Below are 7,028 nucleotides of genomic sequence, written 5' to 3' on the forward strand. Positions count from 1 at the left end.
GTCTGCTGTTTAGTTTCTTTAGTTGATAATGCTGGTCTGAAATCATGTTCGGACCTGAAACTGTGTATATTCTGTTGCTGTTCAGATTTATTGTCTTATTAAAATTTCTGTTAACATAGAGAAATCATGTTTAGTGCCTTGTTATGACCAGTCGTGATTCAAAAAGCATGTTTGCATTTCTTATTTCGTGTAGCTGTTGGATGATTTAATTTAATCTGGGAGTGTGATTTATGTGTAAGGGTTAAAGGCGATACGAATAGATTTCATGAATTCGCGTATGTAGCATTGTCCCTCTTTTGCTCTATTTGTTCGAGATAATGTATACTGTTATGAATGTAATTTACCTGGGTTTAGGTGTGCCGAAATGATTATATGACATATCGACATTGGTTGTTGATTTTATTTGGTCTGCAAGATCATGGCTGTTTGTTTAAACTGATAAGATTAATGTTGAATGATGAGTTTGAGACTTAGGCCAGTTTACCTTGTCATCGCTGTGTGGTTTAAGTCAAATTCGATTAATGCTAGATGATAATAGCTCGTCTAGTCTCTTGTAGTCTCTGTTACCTTCTGTTGATTAACGTATTAGTATAATGATATTTGGTTTAGCATTAGATCCCAAATGTGATTAAGTCATTATCCCGTCATGGTCTTTGTCATGATTAACTGATTAGTATGTCTTTAATCCAGCTTAATTATTGCCTAGCCTAACCATGATCATATGATGTTGTTTGGTTCTGGTTTAACCCATAATAGAAACTGTCTGGCTATGGTGATTCTAGCATATTTAGAATTGTTTCATTTCTGTTTTGACCATAGCTTAATAATGTAGTCTTAAGTCATTAAGGGTTGTAGGTATCCTCTCTAGGCTTCAACTTGGACTCAGTCATTATTAAGGCATCAGTGATTTTTTCACGTGTGTAAGTTAACTGTAGTTAGGTTTGTGTATGTTGCTTTGGTTGTACTTGTTCAAGGGCTGTCAAAGCTATATAAATTGTTCGTCTTGGTCTGGTTTGACCTGATGTAGCTTGATTAATGTATGGGTAGTTGTGAACTTGTTCATCTTGATCTTTTAACTTGAACCAGACCTGAGCCTAATGTCTCAATACCATTTTTATGATGTGTGCTAGCATGATAACAGCCTTAAGTTTTGTCTTAATATGAGGTTTAAGTTAAACCCCCTTCTCCCTAACTTGGGTGACTAAACACTTTTTGTTTCCCTTGTTATTGTGAGTGTGAGTTAAATCTTGAATATGTTGTATGCCATGTCTCCCATAATGAAACTATCAAAGGTTCTCGGTCATGGAATGTGTTTGTTTCCATTTAAGTTTAATAGATTGAGAAGATAATGGTTAGTTGTATGCATTGTGATCCTTTTATTTCATGCCCACTCTGAATAGAATGGGATATGCTCAAGTGTTTATCTTTGATTGATTCAAAACCGTATCAGCCTATGTATTACCAATATGTGTTATCCCCCTTTGGATATTGTTTGAGGTTCAAAGGGAAGTACTTGGTTGGACTTGTAAGATTCAGTGAGGTTTAAGTTGATAAGTTGAAGGATTCATATTGATATATCCCACGTATTGTTTAAAGTATGACCTACTTGTCTGTCCATCTGAGTGTGTTAAAGCTTATGAGTTGAACTTAGACAAAACTGTGCATGCATAGATATTCTAGTATACTGATTAGTATTTAGCATGAGTATGAGTTGGTGTCCAATATATCCGACATATGCCTAACTTGCACTGCTACAAAGCCGCCTATCATCCTTAGCCTTGCCTTATGTGGATACTCACGTATATACGGGAAATATACAAGATATACGCAATCTACCAATCTGTTTCGCGTTTATGTTTTACGTGTTTAATCTCATCCATTGATTATATACTAATCCTTGTCTTTTATTTTATGCATGAACATCGCATACGAGTCCGCGGGGACTCGTCACCTCCCATTCGGCGTTGGGCTAAAGCCCAACAAAGTCTTTTCCCTTTGTTCCAGTCTCTCTGTCCGCAGCAAGGAAATAAAATTTGGCCCAAAACCCAATCAATGTGAACAGCAACAGTAGCCGGGTCACAACAATCCAGAAATGGGCTGAGCCCATTTGAACCATTTTACTCTTCTATTTTATTCTATTTTTGTGCATTCAATTGTATTACATGACTAACACTTTCCTTGTTTATTTGCTTAGATTAAGTAAACCTTAGCGAATTAGTTGGGTTTGGTTTTAGTCATGAGTAGTTAATTTGAGGAAAATCAACTATTAAATCCGTAAGTTTAACCACTTATAATATCTATACTGTCGTTTTCTATTATTAGGATAATGTATTTCAGATAACATGACTACATATTTGAGTTAAAAGATTCAAGATTCGTTCTTATTATCTTAAGAAATTTAAAACATTACACATCTGATACTAATGCTAACTCATTTGAGAAATAAAAAGGCAAACTAATTTAATGGATAACTCTTTCACTTTAACTCTTTTTCAACGCTTCAAATGCGTATTTGTTAAAACAATCTATTGGAAATCTTACTTTTAAATAGCACTTAAAATCTTGTTTTATACAAATAATTTATTTTTCTACAAGTTTTATTTTAAAATGGCACTCTTACATGTCTATCCATAACTTTAGTCATACTTACAAAACTACTTTTTTGTTTTTTATAATAACATATTTATACTTAGCCTAATTAAATTTTTTAGTCCGGTCGGTTAACCATTGTTAATGGGTCTTAAAGGGTGTCTAATACCTTCTCTTTAGACTAATTGAACCCTTACCTAGAATCTTAAGTTTCGCAGACCTTAAACAGAGTTGATTTTAAAATAACTTTAATAAACTTTAGGTGTCCTAATTCACCATAAATAATTAGGTGGCGACTCCTTAAAACAAATAAACAAAAAAACAGGAATCTCCAATATGTCATACTTCTAATTTAACCCGTTTAAAATGGGGTGTGACACTCGTCCCCATCACATAGTGAATTTTCATAATCTTTTTCTCAACGGAATCACACTTATAATTACCAATTCTAATATAATTACTCAAACTCTTTTTCATTTTCAAGAAATTAAAAGGCTAATTGAGTAGGATATACATATCAACTTTCCATATGTCACCACACAAAAAACTCTTCTTTATAGCAGTTTGTTCCTTCATTTCACGGTGATTTAAATTGCTGCAGAATAAATATAACGGCGGTTTTGAACTGTCACCTGATAAGCTATCGTAAAACTATTTCCCAGCAGTTTAGACAAACCATTGGAATAACCGCTGAAAATTAATATACATCGGCAATTTAGCTTTGTTTAGTAGCGGTTTGCAACCTACGTAAAACTTCCTGAATCCTTGACCGAGAATCCTCTTTATCGGCGGTTTTATTTCTTTTACCTGCAGTTTTACCCCATCTAACAACACTTGTTTTGTGGCGGTTTAGGTTCATTTTAAGATGGTTTCACCCGTAAAATTAAAATGCAATAGTGGCGGTTTGTCTTTCATTTTGCGGCGGTTTCACCCAATTTTTTTTTAAAAAAAACATTCCTACTTTTTTTTTTTTTACATATTCCAACCTTTAGCAACATAGCAATTAAGTAACAAAAAAACTTTTCAAAGTATTCAACCAACTCACACATTCAGATAAAATATAACATTCAAACTACTTTAACTACATTTTGCATCATACAACGGGCTATTTTGCAAACAATAGCACATTTCAATTATAACAGTTTCTGGTCATACAACAAAGTTAGCTGAGCTAAATAGTACATCCACCAACCAGTATATCAAAGAAAACCTCAAATAACTAGAATAACAGATTCAAAGACAAAGCAACAAAGCTCCAATTTGGTGAATTCTTTACAGAACAATTTCTTTTTGTCCATTATAAGACCTAAAATCTGATAAATTGGTGCAAAATTCATGGTTCTAGAAAAACAAAGTTCACTGCTAACTAAATAGAATTGAAATCCATCACAAGCAAAATCCACGTTGAACAACATGATTAGCATCGAGTTCGGTTTCAACATTTGGATGAGGAAGATGGTCTGAACCTTGGTGAAACTGGCCTGTTTGAAGCCTAAAAACATAAAAATAAAAAACAAATAAGAACAATAAACGAGTTCGGAACCAAAATGACCCAATAAAAAAAGACTTGAACCAAAATACCCAAAAAAAAAAGTGGCACAGAAGTACCTTTAACGCAGTATTTGACTGCGCTAAAGGATATTGCCTTTGCCCTTTAGCGTCGTAAAATACTGCGCTATAGAAGCCCCATATAAACCATCGGGTTCCACCACCACTGGTCCCCCACTTCCATTAAAAAAATCCCAATCAGCCAGTGAAGGTCCAAATCATAGCAGGCCCATCTCAAAAGACGTCATTGTCTATTTAAATTTTGTTTTGAAAGTTTATATTCTCGGTATATTCAAGTCCAGGAGTAAGATTCTGAGGTCGAGTTTTGGAAAAAAGCAGCGTACAACTCGATTAAAACAACCCTACAACAAGTTTCGATCAAGATATTTTACTATGAACTTTTTTATTATTTTGTTAAATACATTATATCTTAAGCATGTTTAACGTTTAATAGTCGTGAATTTAAAAAAAAAAATCCTTTTTTTCTTTTTTGCAGTTGATCGTTGCCAGTAGCTTTTTGCTACTGTTTTTTTTTTTTTTTGGTTAATTTATTATTTGTTAATTGTTTATGAATTGCTAATTTGTTAATTTTTTATGAATTGTTTAATATAGTAATCTACTATTATTTGTAAATATTTCATTATTAATTTATTAGTTTTTAATTGTTGATTATGAATTGATATTTTGTTAATTGATTATGAATTATTAATTTGTTAATTCTTTATTAATTGTTAAATTAGAGAAAAAAACATCATCAATCCTAATATTTTTAATTATGGCATTGTTAATTTATTTATTTGTGAAATTGTTCATCCTATGTTAATTATTTGTTTATCCCATGTTAATCGTTAAATAAATTAGTTCGTTATTTCTTTAATTGTAGTTAGAGAACAATTGTAATTAGATATGATTATTCACAAAATATAATACAACATAATTCACATATTCTCTATAAATGATTAATTAGTTAATATAATTTCACTGTAATTTCAAGAATAATGAATAATTTAGTTTCTACAGACACGACTATTTCATGGATCCGAATGTTCACCCGGGGCCCGATGATAGATCAGTACTTTCTTTGCAAGACAATCATAAGTCCGAGTTATTATGGTCTGGTGCTATAGGGATAGCGACTAGGCTCCGTCCCCGTAGGATGCAGAGAGCGTGTGCTCTTTTATGCGAGCGCCCCTCACACCCCCGCATCTTAGAGATATTGTTTCAAGGATGTATCTATAGTTGTGTGTCCGTTGGTTGGGTACAGCATGATTGTGCGCTCATTACGGCCATGGTTGAGCGGTGGAGGCCGGAGACACATACCTTCCATCTACACACTAGTGAGGCCACAATTACACTTCAGGAAGTGGAGGTATTATTTGGATTGTGGGTAGATGGAGAGCCATTATACAATCAGTACGAGCCTCCTCCTGGTAGGACATGGGTGTTGGAGTTGACTAGGCTCACCCACTTCTTGCCTCGTGCCGCGGCCCAAGTCTCGAGATCAAGTCGGGTGTGGATTAGTGCACTCTACACTTATTTGCTCGCAAAGCCTCCTATTGAGGATGGCACTCCTCAGGACATTGTCGTCATGCTCATTTGTATCTGCTTTTTATATTCGGGGGCATCTTGTTCCCTAACACATCGGGTGCCTATGTCAGCTTATGATATTTTATCTTCTTGGAGCATTTAGACCGCTTGGAAGACTACAGCTGGGGCGGTGTTGTTTTGGCGTACCTCTACCGATGCCTATGTCGAGCATCTATTGGCCATATTAGCGATGCGTGTGGATTTTATGCTGTTCTCCAGGAAATATTTTAAGTGTCGTTCCTTTAATGTAAACAAACCTCTTGAAACGACGACTAAAAAATTGTATTTTCTAATATCGCTTTCAGTTATGGGCGTGGGAGAGGATGCTGCCTTTTCAGCCCGTACTTAGGCATCATCTTGGCATTGACATGCCTTATGCAAGGAAGTGGACGGCAGGTTTTGATTGGGATGTGGATATGCACCACAGTATTCTTCCATTCCGGGACCAGCTTGATTCAATGACGGACGATGCGGTAAAACTATTTAACTTTACGTTATTAATTTAATTAAACGTCTTTTCTACTTGGTGATCACTAATTTGTATTTATATTTTATGCAGTTATTTATATGGACGTCGTATGCTGCTATTTTGGATGGGTTGTCGGCCTTTTGCAAGGCTAGTCAGGCCATGTGGAGGTCGCGGTGTCCATTGACACACCTAGACAACCTTAAGGATCACATGCCCGAGCGCGTCTTACAACAGTTTGGGCATATTCAAAATATACCCCCCCGACGTTCGTCATGAGCTCCAACACTACCAGCGGAACGATCGAGCGATTATCGATGATGCATTTCTGGCTTTCATGGGTGCCCAACTCCAACGTTGGCAGGACAGGTTGGGGACTTTGGCGCGGTGGTCGGTCATACAACTCCCATCATGGATTATATGCACTGGTATCATGGGATCACAAGCCGATTGATTAGGTGCATGGATGATCCTGTTCCAGAGGGTGAGTATCAGGCGACACGTGGAGGAGGACGTGGTGTTGCTAGAGGACCTGGTGGTGGAGGACACCTTCTGGCAGATGAGGCAGATGAGGTTGCTTCCATTCCCGAGGTCATTCCCATTCTAGTCCATTCGCAGCCTTTCCATGCCAGTGGCAGCTCAGCTGGACAGTCACATACGTTTACGCCGCGGCGCCTACTTGCGGAAATACCTGGGTCTTCATCTCAGCCGAACTAGAATGCGTACATGGAGGAATCTGATGACATTGATTGGGCAGCGTTTCGAGCATCACTAGATGATGAGTGGCCAGTGAGAAATTTAGACGGTCCCAGGATTTTTGACTTCGATGATTTTTTAA

Source organism: Lycium barbarum, chromosome 5 (genome assembly GCF_019175385.1).
Source record: "Lycium barbarum isolate Lr01 chromosome 5, ASM1917538v2, whole genome shotgun sequence".
Classification (NCBI taxonomy): domain Eukaryota; kingdom Viridiplantae; phylum Streptophyta; class Magnoliopsida; order Solanales; family Solanaceae; genus Lycium; species Lycium barbarum.